The sequence below is a fragment of the Hyla sarda genome, chromosome 1, assembly GCF_029499605.1.
Source record: "Hyla sarda isolate aHylSar1 chromosome 1, aHylSar1.hap1, whole genome shotgun sequence".
Lineage (NCBI taxonomy): Eukaryota > Metazoa > Chordata > Amphibia > Anura > Hylidae > Hyla > Hyla sarda.
In genome coordinates, this window is record NC_079189.1 from 241,677,929 (window position 1) to 241,695,740 (window position 17,812).

The window sequence follows — 17,812 nt, forward strand, 5'->3', positions numbered from 1 at the left end:
TGGTTTTTGGGGGGCATGCCGCATTTAGGAAGCCCCTATGGTGCCAGGACAGCAAAAAAAACACATGGCATACCTTTTTGGAAACTAGACCCCTCAGGGAACGTAACAAGGGGTAAAGTGAACCTTAATACCCTACAGGTGATTCACGACTTTTGCATATGTTAAAAAAATATATATTTTTTTTACCTAAAATGCTTGGTTTCCCAAAAATTTTACATTTTTAAAAAGGGTAATAGCAGAAAATACCCCCCAAAATTTGAAGCCCAATTTCTCCCGATACAGAAAACACCTCGCATGGGGGTGAAAAGTGCTCTGCTGGTGCACTACAGGTCTCAGAAGAGAAGGAGTCACATTTGGCTTTTTGAAAGCAAATTTTGCTCTGGGGGCATGCCGCATTTAGGAAGCCCCTATGGTGCCAGAACAGCAAAAAAAAAACACATGGCATACCATTTTGGAAACTAGACCCCTCGGGGAAGGTAACAAGGGGTAACGTGAACCTTAATGCCCTACAGGTGTTTCCCGACTTTTGCATATGTTAAAAAAAAAAAAAATTTTACCTAAAATGCTTGTTTTCCCAAAATGTTTACATTTTTAAAAAGGGTAATAGCGGAAAATACCCCCCAAAATTTGAAGCCCAATTTCTCCCGATTCAGAAAACACCCAATATGGGGGTGAAAAGTGCTCTGCTGGCGCACTACAGGTCTCTGAAGAGAAGGAGTAACATTTGGCTTTTTGAAAGCAAATTTTGCTCTGGGGGCATGCCGCATTTAGGAAGCCCCTATGGTGCCAGAACAGCAAAAAAAAAAAAAAACACATGGCATACCATTTTGGAAACTAGACCCCTCGGGGAACGTAACAAGGGGTAATGTGAACCTTAATACCCTACAGGTGTTTCACGACTTTTGCATATGTAAAAAAAATATATATTTTTTTTACCTAAAATGCTTGGTTTCCCAAAATTTTTACAATTTTAAAAAGGGTAATAGCAGAAAATACCCCCCAAAATTTGAAGCCCAATTTCTCCCGATTCAGAAAACACCCCATATGGGTGTGAAAAGTGCTCTGCTGGCGCACTACAGGTCTCAGAAGAGAAGGAGTCACATTTGGCTTTTTGAAAGCGAATTTTGCTCTGGGGGCATGCCGCATTTAGGAAGCCCCTATGGTGCCAGGACAGCAAAAAAAAAACACATGGCATACCATTTTGGAAACTAGACCCCTCGGGGAACGTAACAAGGGGGAATTTGAACCTTAATACCCCACAGGTGTTTCACGACTTTTGCATATGTAAAAAAATATATATTTTTTTTTACCTAAAATGCTTGTTTTCCCAAAAATTTTACATTTTTTTAAAAGGGTAATAGCAGAAAATACCCCCCAAAATTTGAAGCCCAATTTCTCCCGAGTACGGCGATACCCCATATGTGGCCCTAAACTGTTGCCTTGAAATACGACAGGGCTCCAAAGTGAGAGCGCCATGCGCATTTGAGGCCTAAATTAGGGACTTGCATAGGGGTGGACATAGGGGTATTCTACGCCAGTGATTCCCAAACAGGGTGCCTCCAGCTGTTGTAAAACTCGCAGCATGCCTGGACAGTCAACGGCTATCTGGCAATACTGGGAGTAGTTGTTTTGCAACAGCTGGAGGCTCCGTTTTGGAAACAGTGGCGTACCAGACGTTTTTCATTTTTATTGGGGAGGGGGGTTGTATAGGGGTATGTGTATATGTAGTGTTTTTAACTTTTTATTTTATTTTGTGTTAGTGTAGTGTAGTGTAGTGTTTTTAGGGTACAGTCGCACGGGCGGGGGTTCACAGTAGTTTCTCGCTGGCAGTTTGAGCTACGGCAGAAAATTTGACGCACCTCAAACTTGCAGCCGGATACTTACTGTAATCCTGCGCCCATGTGAGTGTACCCTGTACGTTCACATTGGGGGGGGGGAACATCCAGCTGTTGCAAAACTACAACTCCCAGCATGTACGGTCTATCAGTGCATGCTGGGAGTTGTAGTTTTGCAACAGCTGGAGGCACATTGGTTGTGAAACACCGAGTTTGGTAACAAACTCAGTGTTTTGCAACCAGTGTGCCTTCAGCTGTTGCAAAAGCTACAACCCCCAGCATGTACGGACAGCGGAAGGGCATGCTGGGTGTTGTAGTTATGCAACAGCTGGAGGCATACTACTTTGGCTGGGGATGCTGGGGATTGTAGTTATGCAACAGCTGGAGACACACTGGTTTGCTACTTAACTCAGTGTGCCTTCAGCTGTTGCAAAACTACAACTCTCAGCAGTCACCGACAGCCAACGGGCATGCTGGGAGTTGTAGTTATGCAACCACCAGATGCACCACTACAACTCTCATCATGCACTTTAGCTGATTGTGCAAGCTGGGAGTTGTAGTTACACAACAGCTGAAGGTACACTTTTCCATAGAAAGAATGTGCCTCCAGCTATTGCAAAACTACAAGTCCCAGCATGCCCATAAGGGCATGCTGGGAGTTGTGGTGGTCTGCCTCCTGCTGTTGCATAACTACAGCTCCCAGCATGCCCTTTTTGCATGCTGGGAGCTGTTGCTAAGCAACAGCATTAGGCTGTCACTCACCTCCAACGATCCTCGCTGCACCAGGTCAGTCCCTCGTCGTCTCCGCCGCCGCCGCTGCTCCTGGGGCCCCGATCCCAACAGGGGCGCCGGGGATCGGGGTTCCCAGCACCCGGGGTGCACGTCCCGCACCCGCTCACGTCCTCCGGAAGAGGGGCGGAGCGGGTTGCGGGAGTGACACCCGCAGCAGGCGCCCTGATTGGTCGGCCGGTAATCCGGCCGACGAATCAGGGCGATCGTGAGGTGGCACCAATGCCACCTCACCCCTGCTGGGTCTGGCTGTTCGGGGCCGTCTCTGACACTGGAGACCCGATTGACCCGGAATTCGCCGCAGATCGCTGGACTGAATTGTCCAGCGATCTGCGGCCACCGCCGACATGGGGGGTCATAATGACCCCCCTGGGTGATATGCCCCGATGCCTGCTGAACGATTTCAGCAGGCATCGGGGACCAGCTCCGCTCCAGATGGTTGCGGGGGGGCGGTAAAACACATGACGTTCTCATACGTCATGTGTCCTTAAGGACTCGGAAATGGAGACGTATGAGAACGTCATGTGTCCTTAAGGGGTTAAAGAAGAAATCCAAAGCCTTATGAAAAATCGCTCAAGAAGCTGAACCCTATCCTCGACAAGACGGAGTGTTAAGAATTGGAGGTCGCTTGTCGGCAGCAGATACGACTATCCAAGAGAGACATCCCTTCATCATACCCAAAAATCCTCACATTTCTCTTCGTAGGGTGAGACACTATCACGAGCAAGTCGCACATCAAGGTCGACACTTCACTGAAGGAGCGGTACGGTCAGCAGGGTTGTGGATCATAGGAGGTAAGAGACTAGTCTCCAGTGTGATCAGCAAATGCGTGACCTGCAAGAAGATTAGAGGGAAACTTGAAGTTCAGAAGATGTCAAACTTACCTGCGGACAGACTTTCTTCAGATCCTCCATTCACTCACATAGGTCTAGACGTTTTTGGCCCTTGGAACATCTCTTCACGCAAGACCAGAGGAGGTAGTGCCGAAAGTAAACGTTGGGCTGTTCTGTTCTCTTGTCTGAGTACCAGAGCAGTTCACAGTGAAGTGATTGAATCTTTATCCACTTCAAGTTTCATCAATGCCTTGAGAAGATTCTTCTCTATCCGAGGACCAGCAAAATTGATTCATTCAGACCGAGGCACAAACTTTATTGGGGCTTGCAAGGAGTTGAAGATCATCTCTACAGACTCTGAAACAGGTTCCTATCTTCAAGACCAAGGATGCACTTGGACCTTTAATCCTCCTCAGGCATCGCATATGGGAGGAGCCTGGGAGAGGATGATAGGAGTAGCTCGTCGCATTCTGCATGCCATGCTCCTGAAGGTTGGGTCTACTCGCCTCACACATGAAGCTTTGACTACGCTAATGGCTGAAGTCATGGCCATTATGAACGCCAGACCTTTGGTTCCAGTGTCCACAGATCCGGAGATGCCGGCAGTCATGACACCCACAATGCTTCTGACTCAGAAGATGGAACCAGTGACAGCTCCCACAGGAGACTTTTACCTCAAGGACTTGTACACCAAGCAATGGAAACAAGTTCAAAGTCTTGCGGACATTTTCTGGAAGAGGTGGAAACAGGAATACCTGGTGACACTCCAGCCACGCAAGAAATGGCAAGATGACAAGCCCAATTTACAAGTTGGAGACGCTGTGTAACTTAAACAACATACAGCCGAGACATTATATGGGGGATCCTTGCAGAATGACTGGATAAGATAGATTTGTTCTGGGCCTTTCTTAGAGCTTCTCCACACACCTCACACCTTTACCACACTTGTGCTCTGCTCACAGCTCTAGGCTGAACTGGGGTAACTCCTCCCCCACTACTCTATATACTAAAGAATTTAGGGGGTCCCATTGGCAGGCAGGGTCACATGGGTTTACAAAACACACATGAATACACATATAGAAATAACATGTAACATGATACCTATGAAAATAACAATAGAAATAATCAGTCTCTCAGTGGGCCCAACACCTGTGCCACAGGTCTCCCCAAGGACAGCCTTTGGTGCTGGGACACCACACAAATTTATAGGGAAAAACATCAATTCTTTTATTTTAGCACAAGACTGCAGCATAACAAAATGTGAAAAAAGTGAAAGGGTCTCAAGGCTTTCCAAATGCATTCTAAATTTTAGGACTGATGCTAAGACTGGGAAAGCTGTATTTGTTCAGTAAAAATGGGGGGGGGGCTAATTAATCATTGTATTTACACAACTTATGTGTACATTTGCCATAAATTTTTACACAAACAACAATTTCAATTTGCTTTGACTTTTGCAATGGCAGCTGATTTATCAAATGCCACCAGTTTACAAATGCCCACACCACACTTTTAAAGGGGTACTCCGGCGCTAAGACATCTTATCTCCTATCCAAAGGATAGGGAATAAGATGCCTGATCACCGGGGTCCCGCCGCTGGGAACGGGGACGGAGCATAGTGACATCATGGCTCCGCCCCCATGTGATGTCACGCTTCGCCCCCTTAATGCAAGCCTATGGAGGGGGCGTGACAGCTGTACCCCTTTAAACGTACCGTATTTATCTGCGTATTTTCCATTGGACTACCCCTTTAAGTTCAGAGCTTCCAAGTCATTTCTTTTAAATGTATTTTTTTTACTCAAATTTACCTGTTAATGTGGGTGCGTGTTATACGCCAGTGTGTGTTATAGGCCAATAAATAAGGTAGATCTAAGCTATTTAGCTTTTTGTGAAGAACATGTGCCTTTTTGATGAAGTGCACAGGCAAGCAATGGAAACAACAACTTGATTTACACAATGATTATTTCAATATGTTTTGAAATTGCCACTGAGTAATGACACATTCTGAGACAGAGTAAAAGCTTGGCTTCCCTGCACTTACATGATCTGCCTAGCAGCTCCTTATAAAAAAAAGTCTCTGAATTACCCCCTACAGTGTCAGTGCTAACTAGCTGGCTGCTGATGCAATAGTAACATAAGATGCTGTGGTTCTGTGCGGTAGGTGTTACTATGGTACCATAACACATTCTTCTTTCTCTAAGTAGATGGCATTTTTGAGCTGTCATGTACTTATGGGATTAGGGAAAGGCAGAAGTGCAATGTTTTGTTCACATAAAGTCTGGTGCCTAAGTTTTCCATATTTGTTGGCAAAAGCTCTAAACAAAAACACGAAACATATCCATCATGCTCTATTTACCCAACGGAGAGTTTTCTATTATTCTCAGTCAGGCCGCAAATCAGTTGTTAAAATTCATCAAGAATAAGCAGTGGCCTGATCCTGTCTCACTGTTAGGGTGCATTGACACCACTTTATAAAAACATATTACTTGCCGTACCCATAGACCGGTATTGAGAAAACTTACTTAGAAAGTGTATCTGGTATTATACGTTATGGCACTTTAGTGTTTCAGTACGTTTTTTTTGCTGTGGTATGTGGGGATATGTCTGGGTGTGGATGTTGTGCAGCGTGCAATTGTCTTTTGGGGGTTTAGTTTTGTTTTTTTTTGGCCAAAAATATTGTATTTGCTTGATTGTGATGTTTTTTTTTTATGTGTTCATCAGGATGCAGTGCAGATTCACTCAATTTCAGTGGTATAAGTTTTCCAGACCGTTTCCCTTAACATTTTATATATATATATATATATATATATATATATATATATATATATATATATATAAAATGTATTTATTAAAAAAATATATATATATTGTATTCACCTCATCTGGATGTTCAAATAACAGGGTTAATCCAGCCAGGTAAAGAAGTTTTAGGCCAGGTTCACAAGTATGGCCAGTCGGCACTATGTCGGAAATTCCACCCAAAAATTTTTGCAGCGTGAATAGGTTAACAGAAATACCCATTCACCTGCATTTTACCTTCAGGCAGCAGAATTTCTGACCGAAATTCAGAAGCTGATTTCCGGTCGGAAATTATGTAGTGTCAACCAAGCCTTAATTTTGGGTATGCATAAAATCCTCAATTATTTATTTGGTGGAATGTATGCTAGAAAGAAAACAAAGAGAGGTGCTCCTTTAAAAAAAAAAAAAAAGCCATGGAATGGTAAGTAGCCATTTGAGATGTTATGAAAATGTACATAAATTCTTCTTCTTGTCTTTAGGTTGATAATGGCAATCGATACTAGTTCAAGTAGATATATAGAATTTATTAGGCTGCATTTCCATAGGCATGCAAATTCTTTTGGGCCAGATCACATTCCCTTCACCAGTAGTTGTGCAAAGATGCTGATAACCATGGCAACACTGATCTACCATTGGTGAATACATTAACCCGTGATTTTGTGCTTTTGTTCCAAATGGCTCTAAACTAATTTGTTTAGGTTTTTTTTTTAATAGAGTTTTTTTTTTTAAACAGAAATGTCTTTCAATTTCAGAGACTAATAAAGTTCAGCATGTATGCAAAAGATTTGACAGATTCAGGTGATCTCGTGACCAAAGATGTAATCAATATGGTTCCTGACAGATCTTCCCTTCAGAAAATAGTTAAAACAGTAGGAAGTGGAATGAAATCTATGTGGCTTAGAGACATATTCAAAACCTTTGTTATTTAAAGGGCTATTCCAGGCCAAAACTTTTTTTGATATATCAACTGGCTCCGGAAAGTTAAACAGATTTGTAAATTACTTCTATAAAAAAAATCTTAATCCTTCCAATAGTTATTAGCTTCTGAAGTTGAGTTGTTGTTTTCTGTCTAACTGCTCTCTGATGACTCACGTCCCGGGATATTCTCCCATCATGCACAGCTCCCGGGACGTGACATCATCATTAAGCAGTTAGACAGAAAACTTCAGAAGCTAATAACTATTGGAAGGATTAAGATTTTTTTAATAGAAGTAATTTACAAATCTGTTTAACTTTCCGGAGCCAGTAGATATATATAAAGAAAGGTTTTGCCTGGAATACCCCTTTAATTATTTACAAAAGACAAAAGAAAAGTGGCTCTGCGGCCAGCAAAAAGTTGGCTTACAAGTATGCCAAGTAACTGTCCTTCCTTAAAAAGTGTTCAGAGACATAAAGATATGTCCTTCACAGACAATTTAAAGGGGTACTCTGGTTGAAAAATGTTTTTTTAACCCCTTAAGGACGCATGGTTTTTCCGTTTTTGCACTTTTGTTTTTTCCTCATTACCTTCTAAAAATCATAAAGCTTTCAATTTTGCACATACAGACCCATATGAGGGTTTTTCTTTGCACCACCAATTGTACTTTATAATGACATCAATCATTTCACCACAAAATTTACGGCAAAACCATAAAAAAAATATTTGTGGAGGAGAATTGGAAAAAAAAAACTACATTTTGTAACTTTTGGGGGTTTCTGAATCTATGCAGTGCACTTTTCGTAAAAATTACACCATATCTTTATTCTGTAGGCCCATACGGTTAAAGGATACCTAATTTATATAGGTTTTATTTTATTTTGCTACTTAAAAAAAAATTATAACTACATGCACCAAAATTAGTATGTGTAAGTGTCATCTTCTGACCCCTATTATTTTTTTTATTTTTCCATAAACAGGGATGTATGAGAGCTTATTTTTTGCACCAAATCTGAAGTTTTTCTTGGTATAATTTTAGTTTTGATGGGACTGTTTGATAGCTTTTTACACATTTTTTTAGGGTATACAAAGTGACCAAAAATACACAAATTTGGACTTTTGAATTTTTTAACGTGTACGCCATTGACCGTGCGGTTTAATTAACATTATATTTTTATAGTACGGACATTTACGCGCGCGGTGATAACACATATGTTTATTTTTTATTAAGTTTACATTTTTCTATATGGAATTTGGGAAAAGGGGGGGGGGGGTGATTCAAACCTTTAAAGTAGAAGGGGTTAATGGGTGTTTCTTGAAACTTTTTATTTAACTTTTTTGTTTTTACACTTTTAGTCCCCTTAGGGGACTTTTAGGAGGAATCAGTAGATTCCTCATACAGAGCAATGTGGTTCCATAGAACCACATTGATCGGTGTGCTCTGCGTTTGATTGATAAAGCCTGGTTCAATCACAGAGCCGGGACAGTCGCAGCAGGAGAGGTAAGCCCTCCAGCTACCTCCACAGTGTATGACCTCCCCTCCTCCCCCGCGATCGCGCTGCAGGGGGCGATCCATCCCAGTGGACCACCAGGGATGGTTTAAATGTCCCTTTAGATGCCGCTGTCAACTTTCACAGTGGCGATCTAAAGGGTTAATAGTTGGCTGTGGCGATCGCTGCATGTCGGCTATTAACTGCGGCCCTTTGCTACAGGAATCAGCTGGGGCTGGCCGGTATGACATGGGATCGAGTCAGGAGGCCGGTCATACACCGCTTGCCGTCTGCAGACGAGCCGGCTCGTCCTTAGACATCAACCAGTTAAATCAACTGGTGACAGAAAGTTATACAGATTTGTAAATTACGCTATTAAAAAATCTTAATCCTTCCAGTAATTATCATCTGCTGTATGCTACAGAGGAAGTTCTTTTATTTTTGAATTTCTTTTCTGTCTTACCACAGTGCTCTCTGCTGACACCTCTGTCCATGTCAGGAACTGTTCAGAGCAGGATAGGTTTGCTATGAGGATTTGTTCCTGCTCTGGACAGTTCCTGACACAGACAGGAGTGTCAGCAAAGAGCGCTGTGGTCAGACTGAAAAGAACAATTCAACTTCCTCTGTAGTATACAGCAGTTGATAAGTACTAGAAGGATTAAGATTTTTAAATAGAAGTAATTTAAAAATCTATTCAACTTTCTGGAGCCAGTTGATATGAAAATTTTTTTTCCACCAGAGTACCTTTTTAACACATTTTCTTCTGGCTCTGCAACATTGACAGAGGCAAAAATGGGATAATCTCAGTTGCTAGCAAAGAGAGTGTGACAATTTCCAATGCATGTTGTGATCGGTAAGCATCAGGACACTTAAAACCCAAGTAATCAAAACTTTTAACATAGCTATAGACATATCAAAAAGTTTAAGAAATCAGCCGAGTCAATTTATAAATTTTGTCTTGTCACAGAGTGTTAACAAAAGCTTAGCTCAATTAAATAAACCCTCTATGGGTTTCCGGTCCCATAAGGAAACACTGGTTGTTCACCTCTTGGCAGCAGCTAAATCTCTAATCCCTCTTAAATGGCTCATTCCCCTTCCGACTACTATGGCTGAATGGGAATCCAAAGTCCACCAGATCTGCAGGTTCAAAGAGATGTCCAGTAGATCTGAAAGGTTACATGACACTTTTCTCCATATATTGTCTCCCTGGTTAACCTTTTCTGCTCAAAGTATTCAACCATGAATCCCTGAACTGTAGAATGCTGTCCCCTGATGCCTAGGACCTATATTAACTCTTATTCTGTTATTAACTCTAATTTTGATATGTGACCAAGTTCATGTCTTTATATACTGTTATTGACATCGCCCCTCCTCTCTTCCATCTCCTTCCCCTCTTTATTTAAATCCTTACTCTATGTTCTTTGTTATTTATTTATTATGTATTTATATCTTTGTAATTGACTCTGGATATTTGTTACTTTGCCCCTTGTTGGGGATGTTCTATATACTTTCTTTGTATTTTATGCATATTCTTGTAAAAGTGGAATAGAAACTTATTTGATAAAAAAAAAAGTTGAGCTCAATTGAAGACAGAATCAGACGAAAAAAGAGCGTGCTCAGTGACAATAAATTTACGAAACACCAGCTCTTTTTTGTAATGTAAATTTATCTTCTCTTTCATATAAAAGTAGTAACACTTTTATATGAAAGAGACATAGTGAAAGTGTTACTTAAGCAGTCCAGTGTATTAAGCTTCCACTAGGTGCATGTTTGTGCTTTCAGTGAGTTCCATTGAAGCCTTGCATTTTCTTATATCACAGTCCTTCTTCTTCCAAGAAACGATAGTGCTCTAAGTGTGACATTTCAGGTTACATAGTTCATTGCTCTCAGAATCTCTCCACAGTTTTCCCTAAACTATAAGGCAAAATTTCCAGGTTTTTTTTTCTGGCATCTTCTATGACCTGAAAAAACACCACAAAAAACTGTCCTGTTATATTGCACTCCCAAGATGTAGCTTTGTGGCGCCTTTTCAAAAATAGTGGGTTTTAGTATTGCCATTGCCATTTTTCCCCTTGCTTTTATCATAAGTTATGTGATTCTTTCATCATGTGACTCTCATCATCTTTCATCATGTGAAATCATGTGGATTTCTAGTGAAGAAACGGGAAAAATGCCCCCCCCCCCCCCAAAAAAAAAAAAAAAACAACACTCCGCCTTTTTTATTATGCTTTTTTTTCTCCCACAAACTGGGAGAGAAACACCAAGATTTTGTCTTTAAAAAATTCATAGTCTTAACATGCTGCGATTTTGGAAGAAAAACACCAAATACATCTGTCTGATGCATTTTTTTCAACAAAAAAACACTGTGCGCCATTTGTGGCGTTTTTTGGGGGGCATTGAAAGTGGAAACCGAGCCTATAATGGATATAAAGAATAGTGCAAATGCACCCACCACCATTTAAAATATTTAAGAACAAGCTGCTCCTATTGCTATGCATTCAGAATTTGTGGATTAACCATTTAATGTCTTTATACCTGGCTTGTGCGTGTCTAGTTTTTTTAAAACACAAATTCTAATGCAAAAGCAGAAATTACAACAAAATTCCCATCTAGATTTACATAACCATTAACATAACCATTAGGCATTCTTTAAAAGTACAAGTTATACTGTATTTACACCCCTCATTTAATCCATTATGTTGCATTGAGTTTCCATTTTCTACTATATCTGACCTTCTATTTCTTTTAAAATTACCCATTTTACATCCAACACTTAAAGCTTAGCCTTGTGGATTAAACAAGGAGTGTAAATACAACGTGTACTTGTAAAGGTTGCCTAATGGTTATGTCTATGTAAATCTAGCTGTTTGTAATTTTGTTGCAGTTTCCTGGATTTGCATCGGAATTTGTGTGTTTTAAAAACTAGACACGCATGTGCCAGGTATGAAGAAATTAAGTGGTTAACCCACTAATTCCTTATGCATAGAAGGGGAGCAGCTTGTTCTGAAATATTTTAAACGATGTTGGGTGCACTCACACTATTATTTATATCTATATTATGTTTAAACAATTGGTCAGCCCCCCCCCCGTTTAGACAGCAGCAGGGCCCCCCCTTTAGACAGCAGGGCCCCCCTTTAGACAGCAGGCCCCCCCTTTAGATAGCAGCAGGGCCCCCATTTAGACAGCAGCAAGACCCCCATTTAGACAGCAGCAGGCCCCCCCTGTTTAGACAGCAGCAGGGCCCCCCCTTTAGACAGCAGCACGGCCCCCTTTAGACAGTAGCACGGCCCCCTTTAGACAGCAGCAGGGCCACCCCCTTTAGACAGCAGCAGCCCCCCCCGTTTAGACAGCAGCAGGGCACCCCCCCATTTAGACAGCAGCAGGGCCCCCCTGTTTAGACAGCAGTAGGCCCCCCGTTTAGACAGCAGTAGGCCCCCCGTTTAGACAGCAGCAGCCCCCCCCCATTTAGACAGCAGCAGGGCCCCCCGTTTAGACAGCAGCAGCCCCCCCCCTCGTTTAGACGGCAGCAGCCCCCCCTTCCGTTCAGACAGCAGCATGCCCCCCCGCTTAGACATTAGTAGCATGGCCCCCCCCCCCCCCCCGTTTAGACCAGCAGCAGGCCGCTCCCCCCCCCCCGTTTAGACAGCAGAAGGCCTCCCGTTTAGACACATTAGTAGCAGGGCCCTCCTTGCAGGCAGCTCACCTCCTTGGGTCGGGTGCTGGTGCTGCCGCTCTGCTGCCCCGTTCTCCCGTCCTCTGGTCCGCATCGTGTCCTCCTATGGAGGAGCATGTGACATACACGTCACTCTGTTTCCTGCGTAGTGTTATGCAGGGTGCAGGGGAGGAGGCGGAGTGACGTGTGTGTCACATGCTCCTCCATGGAACACTGTGATGTGGACCGGAGGACGGGAGAACGGGGCAGCAGAGCGGCACCAGGTATCGGGCATTGTATCGGGGACATTAAACGAGTCCCCGATACCATGCAAATGGCTAGTATCTGCCCCGATACCAATACCAGTATCGGTATCGGGACATCCATAATAATAAGAATGTCTAATCTGTAATTTGATGCCTTTTGGAGATTTTTCCATCTTTCCTTGGCTTCTTTATGCACATTAATAAAAAATTTTTACCTTTGGTGCTTAAACTTTTGATCCCCACTGTAAGCACCCAAACCCCCCCCCCCCCCCCCCCACGGCTTTCTATTATTGACAAAAAAAATTGTAATTAAAAAATTTGGATCCACTGTGACAGGCCTTTTTAATCCTCAGATGTTGTTCATCCAGAGTTCCAATGCAATTGGGAAATTTGCAGTTTTATAAAAAAAAAGGTCTGCAACTGACAACCAGTCATAATGGGTCACAAAGGGTTAGGGCACTCATTATGGCAGTTTCTCCCAGATGACATTACATATTTCTGTAAGTCTCCACTTGGTTTTTTGCAATGCGTTTTTAGGGATTAAAAAAACGCCTAAAAAATCGCCAGTGCAAGTGACGTCATCATGCGTTTTTTCTTGCGTTTTTTTCATTTGTGTGGAAATTGCACCTTGGCATTTTTTTTTGGGTACCCAAAATTTCTTGGGTACCAAAAAAAAAAAAAAAGGATGCAGCAGTGATGGAAATTTTTTTATTAAATGCAATGTATATATTTTATAACCCAATTTTTATTATTTTTTAATAAAGTGTGTGTTTCACTTTTTTTTTTATAAATTTTTAACATTTTTAATGTAGTACTACTACTCCCAGCATGGAACAGACTGTTCCATGCTGGGAGTGATAGTACCTGTACTATTGACATATCGCCCCGGGTGTCAGTCCTGACACCCAATGCGATCGTCCAAAATATAGCAGAGAAGCGAGCGGGTCTATACATCATAAAAGATAGTGTAGCTCACTCAGTGAGAACATTTACCTGAGGTGAACTGGTGTTACCTTCACCCAAAGGTCTAAAAAATGCAGAAAAAATAATATATAGTTGATAAGACAACTACCGGTAGATACTAGTCCTCAAGGTATATGTGAAGGTATAGTAAAGAATAGAAAGTGATCCAGATAACAATTAAATATATTTATTAGGAAGTATATGGTGGTCACTGGTATCAAATATCCATGCAGGGCCCTTGCATAGGACACAGACACAGCGTAATATTGAATTATAATAAAACAGTATATTAAAAATGTATTTAAAATAAAATAAAAATACAAATAAAAATAAAAACTTGCATCTATATTTTAGTATAATAATGAAATTAAGAGGTACTATAAATGTGCTTTCACTGCTCGGTTGCTCAAATGTCTCTTGAAAGTACAATAGAGCAAATCCAATAACTGGATATGTTATGCTGACAACGGATTATCCTGTATTTAAAACAGTCTCAGTAAATAGCTTTTCAGTGTTGTATATCCAGTGTTGGTGATACAGTGTCAATATACGGTATGGCAGCCGTTAGTGGTACAGTGTTGCAAACTGTATCAAGAAATAAAGTCCGGTGCAGAGCACCACTCACCACCCTTTTACTCGCTGGTATCGCTTTCGGCACTGAAGAAGCTTGTTCGGTGATGCAGTGTGGGAGTATCAGACCTCTGGCAGTATCGGTCTCTGTCTCCTGTATCCGGCGATGCTGTAAGCAGCGCTGTGGGTACGTTGATGGTTACTTGCTTTCAAGGTCCGCGGCTGGCACGGATGGCTCCGGCCTCACAGATATGCCGAGGGTCCTTGGTTGGTGTAATCAGATGGCGCAAAGAGCAGTATAGCTAGGACAGCGGTGGGTAAGTGTGCAGCGTGCCTCGTGTGATCAAGCGCTTATCGCGCGCAGAGTAGCAGTGAGGTAGCTGTGGTCCCAAAGTTGAGGTCTCCAGCAGTTGCAAATGAAATTCTATAATCGGCTGGATTTTTTGGAATAGATTTGGATAGATGCAAGGATTACAAACAATTCTAGACGCGTTTCAAGGCCGCGGGCCTTTTCTTCTATACCTCTACTGAAGAAAAGGCCCGCGGGCTTGAAACGCGTCTAGAATATCAACAGGTTGTTAGTATACATTTTTGATCAAAAAGTACAAGCCCACTCGCCACGTCAAGGCCACCTATCCAGAGTGGGTCCCTAACGTCCCTAGCATAAAATGGCGCAGCACCGGGCGGCGACCACCACCGCCGCGACGCCAATGCCCACAGGGGGGGGAACAACCCACTGGCAGAGCAGCCCCAATGCCACTCAAACCAGTCTATGGGCCGCACCCCCCCCCCGCAGACACAGCGCCACGGCAGCAACGGACACCGCACAGCACCACACCAGTGTGAACAGGGATGTAATAGCTCACTTACCATACTCTCCCAGTCAGACTGGGAGGCAGCTAGGAAAGAAATGACCCATGTGCAGCTAACTACTGCTTATATAGGGTTGGGCTGGGGGGGTGGGGAAGAGTGCAGCACATGTTAAAACAAAGAAAAAGGAGGGGATAGAAATCACAGTGTGAATTCGGGTAGAAAAACAGACATGGTGCACATCTACAATCTTGTATAATGATCTGATTGCTTCTCAGCATAATATCAAAAACTAACAGGTTGTTAGTATACATTTTTGATCAAAAAGTACAAGCCCACTCGCCACGTCAAGGCCACCTATCCAGAGTGGGTCCCTAACGTCCCTAGCATAAAATGGCGCAGCACCGGGCGGCGACCACCACCGCCGCGACGCCAATGCCCACAGGGGGGAACAACCCACTGGCAGAGCAGCCCCAATGCCACTCAAACCAGTCTATGGGCCGCACCCCCCAGCAGACACAGCAGCAACAGACACCGCACAGCACCACACCAGTGTGAACAGGGATGTAATAGCTCACTTACCATACTCTCCCAGTCAGACTGGGAGGCAGCTAGGAAAGAAATGGCCCATGTGCAGCTAACTACTGCTTATATAGGGTTGGGCTGGGGGGTGGGGAAGAGTGCAGCACATGTTAAAACAAAGAAAAAGGGCCACTCTGCCGGTGGGTCGTTCCCCCCCTGTGGGCATTGGTGTCGCGGCGGTGGTGGTCGCCGCTCGGTGCTGCGCCATTTTATGCTAGGGACGTTAGAGACCCACTCTAAATAGGTGGCCTTGACGTGGCGAGTGGGCTTGTACTTTTTGATCAAAAATGTATACTAACAACCTGTTAGTTTTTGATATTATGCTGAGAAGCAATCAGATCATTATACAAGATTGTAGATGTGCACCATGTCTGTTTTTCTACCCGAATTCAGAAATTAATATTTCCCACCCAGAGCTGTGATTGGCCGGATGGTTACAGCCAATCACAGCTCTGAGGAAAAGATGAGTGAATGAGTGGCCGGCCGGGATGCGAGCGATGTATACAGTCGCTCCATCTCTGCTATAGACAGGACGATCACAGAGGGTGTCAGTAGTGACATCCACTGTGATGAGTCCTTAAGCAGGCACTACTACTCCCAACATGGAGTACACTCTGCTCCATGCTGGGAGCTGTAGTATCTGTATTAATAGACAGATCGCAGCAAGTGTAACTTCTGACACCCGCTTCGATCTGTCTATTAATGCAGGTACTACAGCTCCCAGCATGAGGCAGAGTGTGCTCCATGTTGGGAGTAGTTGTAGCAGCAGTTATGGAAAGATCACTGCGGGTATCACTTCTGAGAGCCGCTGTGATCCTCCTGTATAATGTATAGATGCAGCGGCCGCTCTTCTATGGTCCCCTGCACGGCTGTATATATACACATGTTTCTATTTCTCACAGAGAGCTGTGATTGGCTGGAACCATCTGGCCAATCACAGCTCTGTGGGAAATATGAATAAGTGTAAATATAGGTCAGGGCAGGGGACCATAGAAGAGCGGCTGCCGCATCTATATATTATACAGAAATATCGCAGCGGGCGATCTGTCTATTAGTACAGGTAGTACTACTCCCATCATGGAACAGTGTGTTCCATGCTAGGAGTAGTAGTACTAACTAAAAAAATTTATCAAATAAAGCAAAAAAGTGAAAAACACACACGCAATAAATTTTTATAATTGTCGGCTACATTTTTATTTCCCCGCACACATAAATTGATCCCTGTTTAAAAAGTAATAGTTTTTTTTTTTTTAATAATATACATTTCGTTAGTTACAATTTTTTCCTTCACTACTGTATATTGTTGGAAAAAAAAATTTTAATGGTACCCTACAAAATTATATTAAAAACAGCTATCTACATCACTTTTTTGGATCGCTAAAGTCCAAAAAAGATTAAAAACCGCCTGCAAAAACGCCAAAGTTAAAATCCACATAGCGTTTTCTCACTCCCATAGACTTCTATTGGAGCAAAACGCCACGATTTTGACAAAAAACGCCGGTTTGAGGGAACTACAGCGTTTTTTCAAAACGCCGAAGAGCGGAAAAAAACGCAAAAAAAGTGCAAAAACGCCAAAAGGATTAAAAAAACGCCAAAGTGAAAAAATGCCAAGTGGAATTCAAAATTTGCCGGTCAATTTTTCTCCAAAACCTATTCTCCTCCTGAAAAAAACTATTCCATAGGAGACCGTGAACTATTGGCTATCAAGTTGGCACTTTAGGAGTGGAGACATCTTCTGGAGGGATCCCTTCATCCCATCACCATCTACACTGATCACAAAAATTTGTCTTATCTTCAATCTGCCCAGCGGTTAAATCCTCACCAGGCTAGATGGTCATTGTTTTTTGCCCGTTTCAACTTTCAAATTCATTTTCATCCTGCAGACAAGAATGTCAGGGCTGATGCTCTATCACGTTCCACTGATGCCTCAGAAGCCGAGACTCTTCCTCAGCACATCATACCTCCTGAGTGTCTGATTTCTTCTGCTCCTGCTTCTCTGGTGCCATTTCCTCCAGGAAAAACTTACGTTCCTCCACGTCTTCGCCTCCGGGTCCTCAAATGGGGCCATTCCTCCCATTTGGCTGGTCACGCTGGAATCAAAAAATCTATACAGTTGATTGCCAGACACTATTGGTGGTCCTCCTTGGAAAAATGATGTGAAATATTTTGTACGAGCCTGTACAGTGTGTGCACGTGACAAGACCCCATGCCAGAAGCCTGCAGGTCTTCTCCTTCCTCTGCCAGTGCCTGAACAGCCTTGGTCCCACATAGCCATGGACTTCATCACTGACCTTCCTTTACCTCATGGCA